Raw genomic sequence first — 13,779 nt, 5'->3', positions numbered from 1 at the left:
AATGACTCTTAAGAGCTTCTTTTGTCTTGAGATCCCTGGCTCCAAACTTCCTGATGGTTCCACATCTGCATTTGTATAAGACTAGCTACTGCTTTGGGCAAAGAGATGAGGCCAGGTTTGGTTTCTGCTTTTCAAAAAATGCTTTTAAAAATCCTTTTGGTGAACAATATCTTTCTTTCTGCCTTTTTAATATTTCCTTTTCTGGGCTAACTTCCCACACAGCAAAAACAAACTCAAGAGAAGAAGAGAGCAACTGTGAATCAAGTTACAAAAAAAGGCCAGATACAGCAGGGGGCTGCAGTGAAACAAAAATCCCCAAAGCATTTGGCCAATGGCTTGGAATGTTGGTGACTGTTCCATTCTAAGCTCCAGTCCCTTCTGGTCATGTAACCCAGAGAAGACCACAATGTGTCCTTTGCTTCCCATAGCAGAAGCACACATGAGGCAATATAAGGAAAAAGCGGAAACATAAACACATACATTGATTTATTTATTCAAATTTGTCCATATGTGTGTGTGTGTGTGTGTGTGTTAATACAATTCAAAAGTACTTATTCAACAAACGTGTTGTCTGAGTTTATCATTCACTAATACAAATTGAATTCCTAATCCCTTATTCTTTTATCCAGCCATTGATAGAATAAGTCCCAAGTTTGAAAGTATTCTGTTTCTTCTTTTTCTTTCAACCTCAGAGTAAGTCTGTCCATTTCCGCACAATCTAGTATTTTTTTTAATTATTTCTTCCTTTTTCTTCATTTTTCCAATATTGTGCGAATGTGATTCTTGCTGCTGTTATCACATGTAAAATCAAATATATACTTTGTTTGTCAAGCTTTTCTGGCATTATACTACTAAAAAAAGTTCAGGTTTAAAATCTACATGTTTTCCCAGCATCTTTTCTAACCAAGTATGTATTTTTATCCAAATCTCTTTGCTTTAACACATGTCCACCATACATGGTAATAGGTACCTGACTTGTGATTACATTTCCAACATCTATCTGACATATTTTTAAACATTTTTGCTAGTATTGCTGGTGGCAAGTGCCATCTATAAAACATTTTATATAGGTTTTCTTTGTAAGAGGTTGACATTGTCAATTTATAATTTCTTTCCCACATGTTTTGCCATTTCTCTAAGTTTATATTGTATCCAAAATTCTTTGCTTATGTTATCATTGTTTCTTTTACTTGTTCATTTTCCATTCCTCCTTGCATGATGACTGCAATACTATGTAAGAATTCTACCCTGATGTCCCAAATTAATGAAGAGGGGAGGTTTATGCACAAGACCAACTTCCTTCTGCTCTAACAGCATCACAGCAACACATTTTCCCATTGCTGGTGCGCTTTTTCTTTCTGGCAAGTGCTGGAGGCAATCTTCTCACCACTTCATACCAAGCTTTCCAGGCTGTTGCTCTCTAGAGAGTGCACTACAGTTTCTGCCATCACCAGCCAGCAGGTCTATAGATGTGCTACTTGAGAGTGATGGAGGTTATTGAAGTCATGGGGATGGTGCTTTATTTAATGGCCAAATCACCATTATACTAAAGGAGCACCAAATGCTGGTCTGGGCTGAAGACAGTCAGTATAGCATTTGTCAGAAAGAGGGTGAGTTTATATTGTGAGTTCATTTTTGTCAGAATAAAGCTTCTCTTCTCTCTTTACCAAATCCTTTAATTTAGAGGTGGAAGTTCTAATTTGCTTGCACAACCCAAACCGTACCACATTGCATTTTTCTGTGCAATTAGTTAAACTCGTCTTTTCAGAGGCAGAAATAATCAGTTTCCTCTTATCCCCTAGACAAAAGCATGTAAGAGTGTTTATACAGAAGGAGGAAAAAGCAATTTCATGCTACAGAAGAAGAATGCAGGATGAAATTATTACATTCATTATCTTAAATAGCTGAATTCCTACTTTCATTTTCCAAAAGGTAGTCTCTGCATCAGTGCAGGATTTGCCCATTGGAGAGATGAAAGGAGAAAGCCAGATTCCTGTATTATTCCTGTATTATTTTTGAATCTTCAGACCAATATCCTTCAGTGTTTTTTAAATAACATTTATGTAATCAATAAAATTGTATGCCTAATTGTATGCAAAAAAACCCAAAACAATCCTACCAAGAGGAAGGAGGCTATTAAACAGAACACAGACCTATTATATTAGCCAATCCTAGGTGACATTTGGACCCTATTGGACCCTATTGATTCCCAGAGAGAATTTGGGATTTTCCATGAGGACTTTGGTGGACAGTTCAGCCAAAATCGTAGTTGTAGCCTAAAATGGATTGGTGCTTGAGGCCTTGAATGTATTGAATCATTGCTGTGGCCTCTCCCTGTGTGCAGATCTCAGAGTGCCCATGCTTTTGGAGAAACTTCAGGAGATTAAAGCACTAGAAGAGATACCTAGAGCAGGACTGGAGGAAGACAGAGAGTAAATCTGAGTGAATACAAGTAAAAGCCCATATATAGGAGCACATCATGGCGATAAAGGCAGTGAAGCATTGTTAATGCTCTTCCCTCATTGCATCTGCCAATAGCCATTTAACAACCATATTTAAGAAGATTCAATCTTTGCTGTGGGAGGGACGAGTCTGTGATGATGATGATGATGATGATGATGATGATGATGATTATTATTATTATTTAATTCTTTAGTTCTTTATATCCCACCTTTATTATTTTTATAAATAAGGCAATGAACATACCTTCCTCCTCCTATTTTTCCCACAACAACAACCCCGTGAGGTGAGAGAGAGAGTGACTGCTTCAAAGTACACCCAGCCAGCTTTCATGCCTAAGGCAGTACTATAATTCACAGTTTTTGGGTTTCTAATTTGGTGCCTTAACCACTAGACCAAATTGGCTCTAGCTATTCTAGCCATCTGGCAGATAAAGTTGGTCAGATCCTCTCCAACCTGGATCCTATCAGCTCTCCCACATAAACCAGATAGGAAACATGACCAGATGAAGTAATTTTGTTTATTTTATTCTATTGTGAGGTTAATTAACAGAATATTGCAAATCTTCCACTGCCACTTCCACTGCCAATCACTGCTTGATCTATTATGGCAGGTCCTTCCTAAGATTCTCTTTCTGACCACTAAATCACTGGGGGCTCCTGCCTCTCTTGTCTGATTGTTTTCCAAGCAACATCTTTTCCCCTTGTTGCTTAAGGTCATCCACACATTCCATTACAGATCTTCTGTCTAAGTCCAACTGAAGTGCCTGAGACATGGTCTTATGAAGTTATCTAGACTGAATTTGAGTCTGTAGTTCCTGTTGAAGGACTAGTTCTTTCAAACTATGAGCTCAGCAACAGGTTTATTAGTTTCAAGTCCTTTGTGAGTTGCTAAAGGTGCCAGGACATGACATGCAATTGGAATCTCACAGTGGCATTGACTTTCTTGAGTCAGAGGTTAATTCTTCTGGCCTTAAAAAAAAGTGATGGTGTACTTTCTCTTCAAAAGACAATGCTTGACCCAATGATTCAGGACAATTTTCATATAGTTTTCCATTTTCATTTTTTTAGATAAAGTTATTGACAAAATGGCCAGACAACAGCTTCTGAGGATCTAAAGGAAATGGATTATCTGGATTCATTTAAGTCAGGTTTCAGCTGCTCCTTGATCTCTCAGAAGCTTTCAATACTGCCAAGCATGACTGGCTGCAGGGACTGGGAGCAGGAATCACCATGTTAGAGTAGTTCTTTTTTCCTCTGTACTCGATTTCAGTTGCTGTTGATGGGGAGAGAGATCAAGCGCATAGCCCTGCACTTGTGAAGTGCTTTAGGGCTCAATGCTTTCACCTTTCCTCTTTAAAATCTCCATGAAGCCACTGAGTGAGGTGATCTGCCAGTTGGGATTTGGTATCTTCATTATACTGATGATACTCAATCCTGTGCTATCCAAATGATATTGATAATCTGTTCCAGTGCCTAAAGGCTATGTGGATTTGAATCTCAGGCTCAATCCTCCCAAGACCAAATGATTGTGCATATTTGGGTTTTCTGGTCTAGGAGTCTTTCCACCTCTAATCTTGGATGGTGTACAGTCATGGATGGGTCTTCACAGCCCCTGTTCAAAGAGCAGGTGGCGGCTATGGCTAGAAGACCCTTTGCACACAGAGGTATCCAGTGTGCCTGTTATGCCCATTACTGGATTCCAGATGGTCACCCATGTGACTTCACAAAGGACTGCTGCAATGCTCGCTACATGAGTTTGCCTTTGAAGTTGCAGCTGGTCCAGAACGGTTCAGGCAGCAATAGGTATGTTCAGTGGTGGGATTCAAATATGTGAACAACTGGTTCTCTGTGTGGAGGCCGCTTCCGGAAGTCCGTTCTGGGCCTGGGCAACAAAAAATTAGCTACCGGTTTTGCCGAACTGGTGCAAACTGGATGAATCCCACCACGGGGTATGTTGCAATATGCTCATGTCACATTAGAGCTCCAGAGCTACACTAGCTATCAGCTAGCTTCCATGCACAATTCAAGTGCTGGTTACCAGCTATAAAACCCTTCATGGCATAAGGTCTACTTACTTGAGGGATAGCATGACTCTAATAAATTTGCCTGCCCAGTAAGAGTGACCCACTCCAGGTCTCTTTGATTAAGCAATGTCATCTAGTAGGATCTAGGACAGGGGTAGGCAACCTTGGCTCTTTTATGACTCTTGGACTTCAACTCCCAGAATTCCTGAGCCAGCAGGAATTGCCTACTCCTGACCTAGGAAGTGTGCTACTCTGTCAGGTCACCTGCTCTCTGAAGCAGCATCCCCCAGAAATCTGTATGGCTGCCACCATTATAGGAAGTCACTGAAAACCTGGCAATTCTTCCAGCCTTAGGGTAAGGTGATAGTGTCAAGTTCTTATAGGATCTTTTTTTTTAAAAAAATGGATCACTTTTCTGAATAACTCTAAATTATAAGATAAATCAAACAGAAAGGGTGGATTTGCTGTTTTTCTCTTTCACTGTCAGAGGTCTAGGTGTGCAAAAGTGAAAGGCATTTTTCTGGGGCCTTTGAAAGGAGGCAGAATCCTGCTCCATTCCAAAATATTTCATTTCAGAGCACCTACAAAAATGCCATGGTCAGTAGATTTATACTAACAGAGATTTTTTCCCCCTGCCAGTTAAGAAGCTTTTCTACTGCATTCTAATCCTTTTCACTCAACAGTAGCTGACATTAGGATTGGACTCAAAGGTGAGGTGATGATTATTTGTTAAGCATGCATTCAGTTTCCAGAGGATTTTCTGACTCAGCCATTACAAGGATTGCATATTGCAAAGTCCGTTGGGATGGAGTGCAGTATTTATACAATTTCCCTCTCATGAAAAGGCCATCAGTTCAGATCCACCCATTTGCCATGTTCTTCCGTGTAACAATGCTGCTCATTTTCCTGTTTCCTGGTGAAAATAAATGAATGGAATATTTAACTCTTAAAATAGGTTTACCTAAAGATACCTACTCCTCATCATGACAACATCAAGATATAGGGCATACTTTTCCCCCCTATTTGCTGATCCACACAAATGTATAACCAAATCTTGAAAATGATTTCAAGGTTAATAAATCTATCTGTAGGCAAGGGTAATGAAACACAGACCCAATTAATATATATTTAAGCAGTTTTTTCTAATTTGCAATTGACATATTTTCCAGGCATATTACATTCAGGCTAGTTTTTATAATATAACCTGAAAAATTCAACAGTAGGTTTTATATATGTCAACGGAGAAATGGCCTTTTTGCAGCTTGTCTTTGAAACAAGAAAGAAAATCTTCATTAAAAAAAGATCAGAATTTAAAAATAGGCCATAAATGACTTGGGAATATTACTGAGAAGAAAAATGAACCTTATCTTTGACTGAATACTGTACTTACAATCTGTTGCATGCTTTATCATATAAATTCTCAGATTATATTTTTATAGAGGTGGCTGTGAAAATTACAAAAACAAAACATAAAAACATAGTGCATCTCCATAAACAAATTGCATAAACTGAACTTTAATTATTTTTAGGAAATCATATTGAACGTAGAGTTAATTATTCATCCTAGCATGTCTAGGCAGGAAAGAATTCAAATTAAAAGCAGAGTTAGAATATTACCTTGGGACAATGTTATCATAAAATGGCAATTCAGTTCTCTAAAATCTTGTTTTACAGTGATAAAAAAATTGACTCCTCTAAGTGCCAGAAATAGCAATAAATACATTTAATACTTGCCCATCTTCAGAGTTCAGGATCAAAGCTAAGGGCTTGTCATATTGTCCCTATGAATGGAAAAAAATATTTTGCATTTTTAAAAAGGTTTTGAATGGTTGGCAAGGGTTATATTTGGATTACATGCAAAATCTAGTTTGGCCTATCATTTCAAACAGAAAACAAAATAAGTAAATCCAAAGTGTATTGTAGAATACTGAGAGCTGTCCTATAAGTTGCCCAATGTTGTCCTTGTAAATGTTGCATTTATCCAATGGGGAAAATCCATTGCCAAGGCCTACATAGATGCATATTTTTTTTAAGTACAACAGATGGCTGGTACTTCCTTCTGCTAGTTCCAAGATTATTTCAGTCTATACTTTAGATATATCTCACATAAAAATAGAAATATATGCATGCTCAAAGCAGTTTCCCATTTATTATTGGTGGGAAAGAGCCCTGAAATGTCAAGGGTAGAATGCATGTGGCTGGCACTGTCACAATAAATGCTTCCTTCTAAATATTAAACATTGTTCAAACACAAGGGAACTGCAAACTTATCTGGGAAAGAGTCAGCTCCCCATCTTTCCTCTCTTTCCTCCTCCTCTGAGCCCTAGCAATCTGGAGATGTGATGCTAAGCCTGGAAGGGGTGGCAGAAGTAGAGAAAGTTGGCTGACTCTTAACATTTCCACATTTAAGCACAGCCCTCTGAAAGACCCTCTTCCTACCTGCCTGGGAAAACTCTCCAGCTAAACGCCATCATGAATATTCCTAACTGCACACATGCTTGAACTAGATTCCACTCTGTGAGGTCCTTGGTGCTCTCTGAGCTTGATTGTTTTCTAGTCACTGATGATGTTACCTAGTTCAGGTAACGAAATGTCTGCAAGAAAACAACCAAATTCAAAGAGCACCAAGGAACCTTCATGTCAACTTTGAGCTGCAAATATTTTCCTTTACTGAGATTCTAGTCTCTCCTGCAGCACAAGACAAAATGATGATGGAGGAACAGTCCCACTGAGCAGAAGGAAAAGGTCTTGTCTACAAAAGCCTACAATAAAAAATGGGCAAATCTCATCCCTGACCAGATCATTGACCACAACATCATTAAGGTTTGGCAGATCCTTTGTATAGTAAGATATATCAGAAGGGGGAAAACATCTCTTTTAAGCTAAAATACCTAAATATTAATGCCAGCTGTCTCTGTGATGGGCTAGGGATAGATGGAGGCAATGTTAATAGAGCATCTTAATGCCATGGCTACAGGGATGTGAGGATGAGCCTATGTCTGAAGTAGTTTGATAATGTCCAGTCCAGATTTAGAAATTCAAGTGTCTGCCAAATACCTGCTAATTGGCAGGTGTCATTTGGGTAGCAGATATATCAGATGAGCAAGAGGGGTTAACCATGTCCTGCCTTTTGCTTTCCCACTGAAAATTTCCATTGCAAAAAGTTGCTTTTCTTTGCTTTTCTGTTGTAACCAGGCTTATGGACAGATTAAGAGAAGCAAAGTAGTACAAGGGTTAAAGATGAAGGATTTCTGCTCTGCCTGATGCCTTTTCATTTCACATTGTATCTTTTCTTCATAGCTTTTCAGTTGTTCAAAATAGGAGATCCAATTTAGCCTAATTAATATGCTCCTCTCCTCCTCCTCCTCCTCCTCCTCCTCCTCCTCCTCCTCCTCATCCATTTTAACGTACCATAAAGTTAATTCCTATATATTTCAGATACTAGCTCCACTTATAGTTTTGCTTGTTTGCTTTTGTTTTGAATTCTCCCAGTTGATCATTGGGGTTAAATCAAGTTGGAAAAAAATATATGATGATGACATACTTAAATAGTAACATCCAGTTTGCTCCCAAATCCACTAAAAAAAGGTGAGGGGAAGGGAGAGGAGAGATATGGCAATATAAAGTAAAGCACCGCCAGTATCAGCTTCATTCATTGCAAGATTCCCAGGACAGAAATACAGAGAATATAAACAGGCAATTGCCTGTTATTGTATAAGTTTGGGTAATGAGCAAGCAAATTATCACTACACAAAGGCAGATGGGGGGGGGGGGGCTGGAACTGAAACCAAGGCATATATAGAGACATAGGAATAGCTTCAACAGTGTGTCACTACCATCTATTTGTATCATTCTTGAGTTACAATAACGATTTAGTTCTAGCTGTATTGTGTTGAGTCCCTGTAAAGCTCCAGCAAGTTAATGACTGCCTCACGGCATCTTGACAACCAGGAAGTCACTAAACTCTCAATTTCTCCCAAGTCTTTTGCTTCTTGTGCCTGTGCTGGTTTTTCCCATGATGGAAAAATGCAACTCAACCCAGAGAAAAAGAGTGGCTCTAAAACAGGGGGGGGGCAACAGCACCTCACTGGCTATCTGCATTTTCACTTTACCTTCCTAGCCCCAAAAGACAGAGTTTCCCAATGTTTAACTTCAATTTGAAAAAAATTGAGGGAACGGTCTCCAGATAGATGTCTCCCGAATTGTTAGAGAATTGGATGCACCATTTTAGAGATGCCAGAAAGATTGATGGTCTTTCTTAAGGTTCACACTTTGTTTATGAGCCTCACCTCTTTCTTCAGCCCACTAAGATATCATGAATGGCAGGCTAATTTATCATGGCCATAATGATAGAGCAGTTCCAACTTAATGTATTTGTTTCAGAAACAAGACACTTTTTATATTGATTTTTAATTAACCCAAATAGTAATTCTTTTGCTTGATCTTTGTTTTTTATACTATTTTATAGGCAAAAATAGGAATATGTTAACAAATAATAATCAGCAACTGGCAATATCAAGCTACAGTGGTGAAACAGTTTTCACAGGACAAATAGTATATAAGCATTAATTCACTTTCCCCTTAAGTTTAGGATATAGGTAGTTTCATCTGAATTGAAACCAGGTCTTTAAACTTTGTTATGACAGCTGGGTCTTGAAGTGTATCAGGGAGAATATACTACATTGTTGACCAGGCACCAAACACACACACGCATGCACGCGCGCGCGCGCGCACACACACACACACACAAAACCTCCCTAAAACCCTACTGTCTTGTATTACGGTAATAACATGCACAGGCTATATAGAGGTTTCATGTCGCTTGGCAAGGAGCTACCAACATTGTATCCATGTATTTCCTTTGGTGTTTCAAGGGGGCTTTGAGTACCACATTTGGCTTAATGGGCTAACTCTCAACCTCAGATCTTAAAAGTTTTCCTTAGGTAGACGGATATACCTTACATAGTTTTGGATGCTACAGATCCAAAGACATCTCTTAATTACTGGATATTCTAAACCAGGATGTTGCTCCTGAAAAAGCAATTGATTCTGTTGCAGAGGGAATATGTCTGTGATTACCTTCCATTAGTGAACCTTCCATTGGCACAGTGGAACTTTTTGCTACTGGGGAAACTCCTTCCTATTGGTACAGTTATTACACAGACTCTTTTGCCATATCATAATCACCATTTTATTCCCTGTCTAAAGTTGTTCAAAGAAGATTTGTTTAAATCACTATCTTTGACTTTCTCACTTTAGAAGAGATTTTTAATACTTTATTTTAACATGATGGTAGATAATAATTCTCTTTAAAACCTCTCTATGCCTTTAAATCAATGGGTAACTATACATACTAATGCTCAGATTTGCAATAACACAAAAGTTGGAAGATCTAAGGCCTTTAATAATGAATATATATATAGTTCTAGTAGATAATCCACCAGAATATGTTTTCAAAGCTTCTCATGAGGTTCCACCTGTTTTGAACAAAAGCCTCCTTGAATATGGAATTATTTTAATTACTTATACTATACTTCTTAAAAAGCTGACCATTACATTTTCACCCTTTATTACTTTCTACAAGCTTCTCAAGATAAAGTTAGGTGGTCTCAAGATAAGAATCAGAAGTAGAAGATGACAACAACAATTTGGATAGTTAGAAAGCCTGGTTCTTTAATATCAACCCCCACAAATATTTTCATTAAAAATAACACAAATCACCATGTATTAAGAATCATTCCATTCAATATAATAGAGACTAATAAGTTGCACACCTATTACAATTTTCTACTGAAAGAATGTATTATTGTTAGCATCCCTTTTCATCTGAATAGAAGAACAAACTTTGGACAAGTATGGGCTTAATGATTTTGAATCTAGACTAATTATTTAAATTAAGTTTTTATCAATTTATCATATGAAATAATATAACATCATCTGAGCATTCCATATAATTAATACATTAATTAATTCAGTCAAAATTCAGCCTTGCCCAGATATTATACTTATATGCATTGCAAGAGCTTGAACTAGGTAACATTTAAAGTCCATTCAACCTTTATAGTTCTACGATGATACTTTAGGACATAGTAGTAATTAGGTTTCAAATGAACTCAGTGCCCAGTAAATTTCAAAATGAGGATGAGATGTAGAGGTTATTCACATTGCTTTTCAGATATCTACTAAGCATTTATTAAAAAATTTCCAGTAGTAAATTTATGCATCTTTTAATTGCCTAACTTTGAATTCAGTTCATCAAAAGTTTCCTGAACAAGTTCTTTAGAGGTACTGGAAGCTATGCAAGAAGATTATGCAAAAGGTATCCAAAACAAACTTTCATGCATTCCATTTTAATGGATACAGCCATGCTTCTCATCTCACAATGGCATAGAAACAATGTTATCATCTGTTATGTACTACTACGACTACTTTTTGTTGTTGTTGTTGTTGTTGTTGTTGTTGTCATCTCTTCTTAAGAATATTCAGCAAATGCAGGCAATTTAAGGTCAATCATTTTATCCCAGAGCCTAAGGACTGTCCAAGTACTACTGTGATCATTCTGAAGCTCTAATAGTTCTAATTTTGTGAGCTGTTTTGACAATTACATTGTTGTAGGTCTAATTTTCCAATAATCATGAGGAAGCATTAGTCAATTTAGTAAAAAAAAAATCTGTATTCCAATTGTTAAGTCCCAATACTTTACATTTTTGCGCAATTTCTTTTGAGTTACTTTAGTAATCATTTGGTATTGCCACATCTTTAAATAAAACTTGATTTTCCTCAACTATGGTGCATGGAGGAGGCAGTATGAAATTATCTGGTTGGGATGGAGATCAGATCTACTTGGCTCTAGTTGGTTTGGCAAGTCTGCTGTGAGACCAAGCTGTTTGGTCCTGTGGTTGGGGGAGAGTGTGAAGGAATCAGGAGGCAAACTGGAACCTAATCTCTGTAGCTACTTATTTTTTTATTGTATATGTGTATGTATGTTTTCTCACAGGTAGATTTATCAAACAACCTCAAAATGATTACACCAAAAGACTGTGCAATCCCAACCTTCTGATGATGAACACTGCATATTCACCACTCCAGCTCTTAAACATCAGTTTGATTCATGCCATGCTACAGAATGAATGACCATTATTCCTATAAGGTGACTTGACCAAAAACCAGACACTATGTGGCCCTAAAGCTACTTTTATTAGTACTGCTATAGTAACAGAAACTTGCAATCTCCTTCGCCCCCTTCTTTTTTTTTATCTTCATGTGAACTGGCAGAGAGTCTATCTGAAGTATTTTTGTAAATCTCTTTCTTAGTATGGGGCTCAAGCCACATTCATCTGATTATTGCCTTGGTAACGTATTTTCTGTCTGTCAAGGCCATCCAGAAATCTCTCCCAGCTCCCAGATAGAAGGAAAGTCCAACAGAAGCAGCTACATAATGACCCCTATGATGGCAAATCTGTGGTTTAACTTTACTTCACAATGAACATGGATATTCATATGTTAGAATATTCCCTTCTGGAAAGAAGAGTTCCTACATGCAGCAGAATTATCTTTTGTAATACAGTTCATTAATATCTTCATGATATATTAAGCATGTTTTAAAAAATTAGTAAAATATGCAAGCTTCCACATGCTATCTATATTGAGTGCTATAATCCTGTGGAATTTACCACTTCTAAAAGGGTTAAATTTGAAATTTTTCAACTCAGATCATAACTGAATCCAAACAACAGCAGTTTCTTAGCTCAGGGTCACTTGCAAACACTGTCTTGTAATATATTCCTCCGGCATTATTCAAGTGTTTACTTAAAATGCAGTTCCCAAGAAGATGAAAATCTGACCTTCACAGTTAACCTTGAAAATCTATAGATGATAATTAATGGAGCCAAGAGTATATATAATAAGCTAGGTTTAACCTTTGCTGCTGAAGTATAAAATATATCTCCTTCTGTTTACACTGCTGAAAATCTGAGTCTTGGTCTTGAACAACTTAAACCTTTCCCTAGAATATTTGCTTTGCAAAAAAATCTCCCTCTCTCTTCTCCACTCCCTCTCCCAACTACCCGGAGAGGTGATTTCAAAAAGAAATAAAATCTGCATTAGAAGTGCTCTTCTCTTTATTAAATTCTTGTGTGGGGGAAAAGGGCTTTTGAGCTGTAGGGGAGAAAGACTCTGCCTTCTCATTCTGGTCTCATTAAGATTAGGCCCAGCGGTATCTGCAAGAAACTAAACAAGCATCATGCTATCCCATTGCTCAATCTTTTCCTTTTATATGTATGCGATGATGTTCGGTGTGTACAAAAGGAGTGGAGTTTGTATTGCAACACTTCACGTTATATCTAAGCAACCAATGATATTATAGAGCTGTGAACAATGTAGGAAATAGTTAATTGCACCTGATAAGGTGACTATGTTTTCATTGTTGTTAACTTTGCATTCATCTCCCAGTCTTCAGGTAGCAGGTTGGCTGGTTCCTTCTTAAATCCTCTTTGCAGTCTTTTTCATTAGGTATTAATATATGCTACTGTGCAGATAGGCATGGGAACATTTATTTAAAAGTTAATGAATGAATTCATTCTGACTAAAATCAAAAAGGCTAAATAAAAACCGGCAGAGTACAAAAAGTAAAAAAGAAGAGAAAAGAAAAAGAAGGCCACATGGCAATTTGCTGCAATTTGGACCCACTGGGAGTAGATATGCAGTTGCCATGACACCAAACTTCTTTCTAGCAGAGAATTAGGAGCCAACAACCACCGTATTATGACTTTAGGATTATTGCTACCTATGCCATGCTATCTTTTCTGCCTTTGCCAGGGTTACAGGAGGTTTGAAGAGGCAAACAGATGGGTGAAGTGGATATTGGCAGCTGCTAATATTATTGGCTCCAACCAGGGCCTTCTAACATAGGACCGCCAAATAAGCTCTTGTGGCACTGGGGGGTGGATCTAGGGATGTGAAAACAGTCGAGATGGTGGCCAAGACTGCATGAACAATCCCCCACCCATTTTGTACATGGATTGATATGCATACACAAAACTAGAGGACTTAACAAGCAGGTGGCTGTGATTGCTATTTTGATTTTGTTGACCACATCCTCCTGTGGATATTGCTATAGTCATGATTATCCATTGCTGAAAGCTATAATGCTTTATTTCCTCAGATCCAAGGTGCCAAATAAACTGCCAAAGACAGACTTCAGCTTGTCTTTGCAAGCCCAATTGAAGCTGGTAAGAGGTCGACTTCCGGTTTTGCGTCACGGTGAGACGAGACATAGGAAGGCAGAGCTCTGC

The sequence above is a fragment of the Protobothrops mucrosquamatus genome, unplaced genomic scaffold (genome assembly GCF_001527695.2).
Source record: "Protobothrops mucrosquamatus isolate PMUCROS unplaced genomic scaffold, P.Mucros_1.0 scaffold797, whole genome shotgun sequence".
In the NCBI taxonomy this organism is placed as follows: Eukaryota; Metazoa; Chordata; class Lepidosauria; order Squamata; family Viperidae; genus Protobothrops; species Protobothrops mucrosquamatus.
Note: the sequence above shows the minus strand (reverse complement) of the source record.